This window comes from Papaver somniferum, chromosome 4 (assembly GCF_003573695.1).
Source record: "Papaver somniferum cultivar HN1 chromosome 4, ASM357369v1, whole genome shotgun sequence".
Classification (NCBI taxonomy): Eukaryota; Viridiplantae; Streptophyta; class Magnoliopsida; order Ranunculales; family Papaveraceae; genus Papaver; species Papaver somniferum.
In genome coordinates, this window is record NC_039361.1 from 89,020,739 (window position 1) to 89,027,937 (window position 7,199).

At 37.4% G+C, this 7,199-nt stretch overlaps 1 long non-coding RNA gene across 1 annotated transcript; it reads right to left on the reverse strand.

The window, feature by feature from the left end:
* Positions 1-3,943: 3,943 nt before the first annotated feature.
* Positions 3,944-6,592, reverse strand: LOC113276098. Its single transcript, XR_003323967.1, has 2 exons — positions 5,850-6,592; positions 3,944-5,636 (listed from the first exon to the last, which is right to left on the reverse strand). It is a non-coding gene; the product is annotated as an uncharacterized LOC113276098 (long non-coding RNA).
* Between the last annotated feature and the right edge of the window lie 607 nt (positions 6,593-7,199).

Below are 7,199 nucleotides of genomic sequence, written 5' to 3' on the forward strand. Positions count from 1 at the left end.
TTTTCCAGTGAATCCCACCACCTTTAGAGCTCTTGGTGTTTCATTTCTAGTTACTTGAACAGAGATCTGGTGAGAGTCAGATGATGATGAATTTGTGTCTTCCTCCTCTAGCTCTTTTGCAGTTTCAACTATCTTTTCTTTTCCTTTCAGATCTTTTTAGGCTTTTTCCTTTTCCTCCTTTTCCTCACAAGTTATCAAGCTGTGTTCTGGAATTCTGCATTTTTGGAAAAGTTTTGGGGTTATGGTATATGAGTATTCAATCCTAGTTTTTGTAGCTCCTACTTTATCCCACATTCATGTTGGCATCTTTTCTTTCAGGTTTATTAGCACTATTACATCCACATTCTTCACTTCATCCTCTCTTCCATAAGGCTTCTTTGACTCTTGTAAGATCCCAGCAGGTCTGCATATTTCATACAGAGCTTCCAAAGTAGTCATTCCTATTGGGACTCTTTTGAGGTGGATCCTCATGAGAATATGGTTGAAGTAATCCAGATTAATCTCATTTGGAGCATTGTTTGGAATAGCATGAAGAACCATGAAGCTATTCAGAGCTAGCCAAGGGCCTCTGGTTTTAAAGTGTTGGTTATCATCTTCAGAATTGACCTTGATGATGTAGAAGTTAAAACCCTTGTGAAATCTTGAAAGGTTGAAGCCATTTGCTAGATCCCAAGTCCTTTTGATACAGTTTGTTAAATCCATCATCAGAGGTTTTTTTGGGTTAGCAAATCTACCCAAGAAAGATAGTTTCCAGTCCTTCTTCTCAGGCTTCTTGATGAAGGATGGATCAATCTCAATGCATGGTTCTTCATCATCATCAATCTTAGCTTTTTTGTCCATTTGAATTGCTAGATCAGTGATGTTAATCTCTTCTCCTTCTTTAGTCATCAGAATGAAGATATTGAGTTTGAGAAGTCTGTTTTTGTTGAGGGTGTTTTTCAGTGGAGATAATTTGTTTGGGATTATGGGTGTGGGTAGATTGTTTGTAGAGGTATTAGTGGTGTTGAGAGTTGGATTAGGATGACCAGAGAAAATTTTTGGTTTTTCCTCCTGAGTACTCTCAGAGTTTCTGTTTGCATAAAGTTTTCTCAGAGCCTGTAGAGTTTGTATTTTAGTAGCATGATGAGTCACTTTTTCCAGACTCTCCTTAGTCAAGATTTTAGAGTGTGGGTGTTGAACTATGTCAGAGCTATTGCATATGATGTTCAACTCTCTTTGACTGAGAATGTGAGTATTGTCTCTTTCAGAGAGATGGTGTAGATTAGCAGTTTCAATTTTTTCTATTTGCCAAGAAAAAATGTTGCTTTTCCAGTGAGTTTTGTTCCTCCAGTTTCTGATTTTGGAAATGCTAGGGTGGAAACCACTCTTTAGATTTTTTATTGGGGTAATATAGTAAGCATATATAGGAGGGATTCTTCCCAGAATATGATTATAGACATCTTGTACATCTACTGTTTTATTGTGGTTGAGAAATATGATGCCTACTGTATATCTCAATTGATTTTTTGTTTAGTAGTAGTTTTGTAATTGCAGTAGTCTTTGATGACTTCCTTGTCATTTGAGTACTGTTTTTTTGTCAAGTACAATCAATTTGGAACCTTTTGTGTTATGTCATTTTTTATTTCCAGTAAGTGAAGCCAAGAGTTGTACTTCACAGTACAATATTGGTGAGCATTGCCTGCTTTTTTTGTTTGGCTCAGACCTGTTGTGGTCCCTTGTTGTTGTGTCTTTGGACACTTCACATTTTTGATATTGCCTATGAAAGGCAAATGCTCAATTTGTGTAATAAGATTTACTATGAGGCTAGTAATCCTGGTTAACTGCCTTTGAAAAGGATACATCTTCCTTCTCAGGGAGATATAATTGTGTCATTCTAGCAAATATAGAGGGTTGATGAGATAAAAGTTGCCATTCCTTCTAACTTTGGATTCCCATTGTTTTGTATTTTGCATCCAATTATTGCTTAGGGCAAATACTGGTACAGTGATCCTTGATGTTGCAACATAGTACCGTTGGTTAATGACCGTTTGGTTTCCCATACCTGTCCACTTTTTGGAAAGAGTCGTTGTGAGTTACAGAGAGTCACTGGGGCCTATTTTTTCCGATTCAGGCAACCAAGAGTTTTGCCGATTCATGTACTGAGTTTTCCAGTACTCCACTAATGAGGGTTGTTGATACAGAAGCGTGTACCACTCAACCATTTTAATATCATTCATCATTAAAGATGGCAAGAAATGTATCTTGAGATAGGTATTGAAGCGATTGTTCTTCAATCCATTAATTGTAGTAATAATAAAATTGAGAATTAGGTTTGCCTGTTGTCTATAAAAGAAATTCCTTAGGTTTCCATCTTTTTCATTCCCAAATTTGTAGAGATAGTGATCGTTGCATTGATGTCTAATAACATCAGTGCTAGTAATGGTGATGTTGAGGGAAGTACTGGGAGTGTGCAGATTCTTCTTCCGCCTTCTCCACCACCCCTAATTGAAATTAGTGATGGTGAGGACAATGAAGAGAGACCAGAAAGTAGTACTTACCTCACAGGAGCACCATCTACTAACCGTCATTTCTTTAGTGAGTGGATTAAACTTGTTGGTACTGCCTCCAGGGATATCAGGTGGTTGGTGTTGGTAATGCTTTGAGGGTTTATTCTGATTTTTGGATTGGTGGATCTTCTTATCTCTATTTGACCCCTATCATCCCTAATCGTACTCCCTTTGTTGAGTCCTCTGTTGGTGTTCCTGGTAAGGTTCTTGGAGTGCTTGATCGAGTCGAGAATGGCTACTTTCAGGGTGTTCTCCCATAAGAAAATCCCTCTTCTCCTCTTCCTCCTGCGCCTGAAGCAGTTATCAATAATAGTGCGCGTATTTCCACTGCCGAGAAGGTTGCGGAGAGTCGTGATGGATCCGTTTCTTCTAGGACTCGGAGTAAGACTGAGTCGAAGACGGTTAACCATTGCAGGAAGAGAAGGGGAAGATCAGAAAGAAAAGGCAAAGGGAAGAGAAGGGCTTAGAGAAGAAGATTCAGTGTTGCAGTTTAAGTTTTAATGGTGTAAAAATGGTAGTATTAGTGATGGTTGATGTGAATGAAATATGTAATTTCTATGTATTCTCTCTTTGTTGTTTGGTAATGTAAATGAAAGTGGATGAAAAGTGATGTTTGTTCAAATAATTTTAAGATCATGAAACATAATCAGAGAGCAAAAGTTAGGATCTAGAGAGCTTGAAAACCAATCTAAAGAGCAAAAGTTAGGATCTAGAGAGAAAAAGTTAGGATCTAGAGAGCTTGAAAATCGATCAGTAAGAAAACCGAGTTACAGAGCAGCGGATCGGTAGAGAGAGAAAAGTTTAAAGCAAAGATTAGTATTTATGGGAAAACACGATCCTAATTTTTCTTTAAAGGGGTCAAGCATCCAACATCACCACCTAAGACTTAAGAAGGTCGATCGCATTTTCAAAAACCAAGATCAAACTAGAAATAATTAGAATAGTCATCTTTAAATCAAACTTCAAAATATGTGAATATCCTATTTGTTGATGAAGATGATATCACACATAAAACTCCTAATATCAAAGATGAACTTAAAAACCAATGGTTTGTCAAATGAAGCTTGGGTGGTCATCCTTATAGTACTGTACCACCTTTCAATCGAGGGGAACCAACATACGGTTGGGACTTTAATTGGTATTATTCTGATCTTCAAAGTTTTCTCATAACTCCAAAAATCGAAGATACTGTACCACTTGGGTATGGTTTTCTCGTGTTTTATAGGGATCAAAAATTATGTCGATCAAGCGAATGATAATGATGGTGTTAAAAGGTGACGTTGTTGATATTCTGGTGAAGGATGGTGGTCATATTACATTGGGTGGTGAGAGTCATACTGAACAAAGTGGTAGTCAATGCGGTCAAAATAGTCAAGGAGGTCTAAGTGGAAGTGATATCGTTTTTCTGCCAAGTCCAAAAGTTTATTGAAGTAAAAAATGTAATTACAAGAATTACAAAGGGGCTCAAAGGGCCCCCATCCTATAAACCAAAGGGGTAAATGAAAAAACTCAAATAGTCTCGTAAGAAAACTCCAAAAGGAAAAAAAAAACATCTCCTAAAAGAAAAGAAAAGGAAGTTATCAACGTCCTCTATATGGTTTTGCTTTTGCTTTATGATAGGCATAATATCTGAACCCTCATAATCTTCATAAAAATCGCCCTCCTCATCTTCATCCGAAGCATAATTACCAGGTAAAAATCGCCCAAACTATTTACATCCACAGTTTTATCATCCAAGATGTTCCCCTCCAAAGCAGTGCGACTTTCTAACATGGCCATGGCTAGTAGTGAAACTTCCCGTTGAGATTTCATAGCATCCAATCTTGCACGGAAAGCATTCTTCTTTGCTTGTAGCTCTTCCATTGTAGTTTCATCCTCTTAGAAATATTCCCTGTATAAGTACTTGAAACCTCCTTATTGTCCAAAACAGATCCCGTACCATCTTGTAAGACCAAATTGTCACCGCCCATTGAATTTTCATTGGGATTATTAGCAAGCCCGGAGATTGCTACATCTGAACCCAATTCTTTTGGCTCTGTAGTGCCTTCAGAATTAGCACTGCCCGTGCCTGCATCATTTTTAGGTTTGTCAATAATTCCCGTTTGGTTTTCATTAGCTTCCACATACCCAACATCAGTGGCCGTATGATAATTTTTGTTACATGCCGGAGGCCCACTACTTTCCACCAACATATTTTCATGGCCAGTAGAGTCTTCCACATTTAAAGTGTTGTTTTTACCCGCTTCAGCCATACTAGAAACAAACTGGGATTCCTTATTAGAACAGGATACTAAATCCGAGATATGACCGGATTTCTTTGCCACATTAATTCTCTACATTATTATCGCTGACCGTACCCATGTCCGAGCTAGAAACGTCTTTTCCCAGAGTTTGATTACCTAAACTTTCCGAGCTAATCACAGAATCTCTCACATTCAAACCCCTTTTTTGAATTTACTGCTCCCTTAACATCTGAAACAATACCCCATTCCTTTGAGTTTTTAACCTCCTCTGCCATAACCACAGCTTCCAAAGCAGAATTACCTTCAGATTGTTCATCCAACTCCTCACTATCTACTATATTAATGTTCTCCTCCTTATCTCTTAAACCCAGTTCTGCACTAAAATTTTCATGTTTATTTTTTGAGAAAACCGGTTCAGAGCTAAGCAATTCATTAACCAAAGGTGTTGAAAAATCATCCACCTTACCAGCAACCAAAGGTGTTGAAATTTCCTCCAACGTAGCAGCAACATGTTTGGCTTTGTTTAACTACCCATCATTGACTACACCACTACCAGCATCACCATTCCCAGAACTGACGCTTCCTTGCAAATTTTTGTTTCCATGCATATTTTTCTTTCTACTCTTCACTTCCTTCCAAGCGTACTTTGAATTTTGATTATGACCTTCACTTTTTAAAGCCTCAGAGCTACCTTCCTTGCACTTTTGATTCAGAATCCGAGTCTCAAAAGAAGCACCATATAAAACAGGACCCCCCAATATTTTACGAGCTGCAAGACAGTTCTCAAATTTGTGACCCATAAATTTACAGTGGGTACAAAAATTAATCTTCTCCATATCTTGGATTTCTACATATTGCCAAAATTCTTTACCATTAGCTTTTAGACGAATTCTTGTAGGAACTGATTTAGCAAAATCAATATCAATAAGAACAACAGCATAATTGCCAACATCATGATCCAAAGTTTTCTGGTCAATAGCAATCGGCTTACCAATAATTCTTGCAATTGATAAAAGAATTTTTTTGTCCACAATTCAATGTATAAGCCAGGAAAACTCACCCAAACTGAAGCGTGAGATGTGCTTTGTCTTTCCGGATAAAAATTGGGGGAAAATTCAAAAGCCTATGAGTTTGTTTCTGAACCACCCATGAATCTCCATGGCAAACTCGTTCCTTATCTTCAGCAGTAGATAGCTTAATGATGAAAAAACCCTTTTTCATAGGAACTAACTTGCACCTTCCATCACCAAGTTTCCAGAAACATATCTTTCCCCTCTTGTGTAAAATAAAGAGGTAGATCCAACGCTGGTTCATCACAAAAAATGGTAGCATCAGGAAGAGAAGTGGGATCTGAATCTGTTAACATATAGGGTTTTTTTCCCTTGACCAGATCAGCAAAAGACTCGACTTTATTCTCATGAAGTTTAGCATGTGAATCAGAAGATTCACCATTAACATTGGCAAGAACTAATGGATGATTCTCCTTCATCGTGAATCAAAAGATTTTGAAAACCTAAAAAAAGAAAACCTAGAGAAAAAAACGGATTTTCTCTTTCCTCATTTTTTCTAAGAGTTCCTGGAAGTGACATTGGTCCATATTGGATTAACGGCGATGGTAGTGGTGAATCTAGTACTGATCCCCGTGAATGAAAGATCTTTTTTGGCACCGAGAGACAGGGTTTTATTGTTGCTTCATAGCCTATTTCCTTTTATCATCTCACTCATGTTGTAATTGGTGATGTTAGCGTTGGATTTGAAGTAGTGTCTCTTCCTACGACCAAAACTGAGAAAGGTTATGCAACAAGATCCTCTTAATTCATATAAAAACCACTATATAGTATCTTTTACATTTATGTTTTTTTTATCACTATCTAATAACACTGTACTTAGAATGTAGATAAAAATCAATACCGATAAAAAAAGTTGATCAGTATAAATGTACGTATTATGTGTCAAAGTAAGTACTCTTTGAATAAGAGATTCTCTTTTAATTAACAACATGATAAATGTTTTATTTCTAATACTGACGTGGTTAAGAGCAACTGCAGCGGTGCGATCAAAACCAAAGATCAAAGATCAAAAAAAAGATCAAATTTTGGGTTTAGTCCGTGTTATCACGTAACGGTTCCGATTAAAATTTGGTCGCGCGTAATTTAAATCTCCGCCCCAAAAAAAATTCATCGGGCGTATCTCAAATGTCCGCCCAATCAATCACCAGGCACACTTTAAGTTTACGCCTGTCAACAGGCGTACTTTAAGTTTACGCCTCATTTTTTTTTGTAATTTGAATTTTTATCGGGCGTAATTTAAATCTCCGCCCGTTAACAAGCGTACTTTAAATTTATGCCCAGCAACAAACGTACTTTAAATTTACGCCCAGCAACAAACGTACTTTAAATTTACGCCCGAC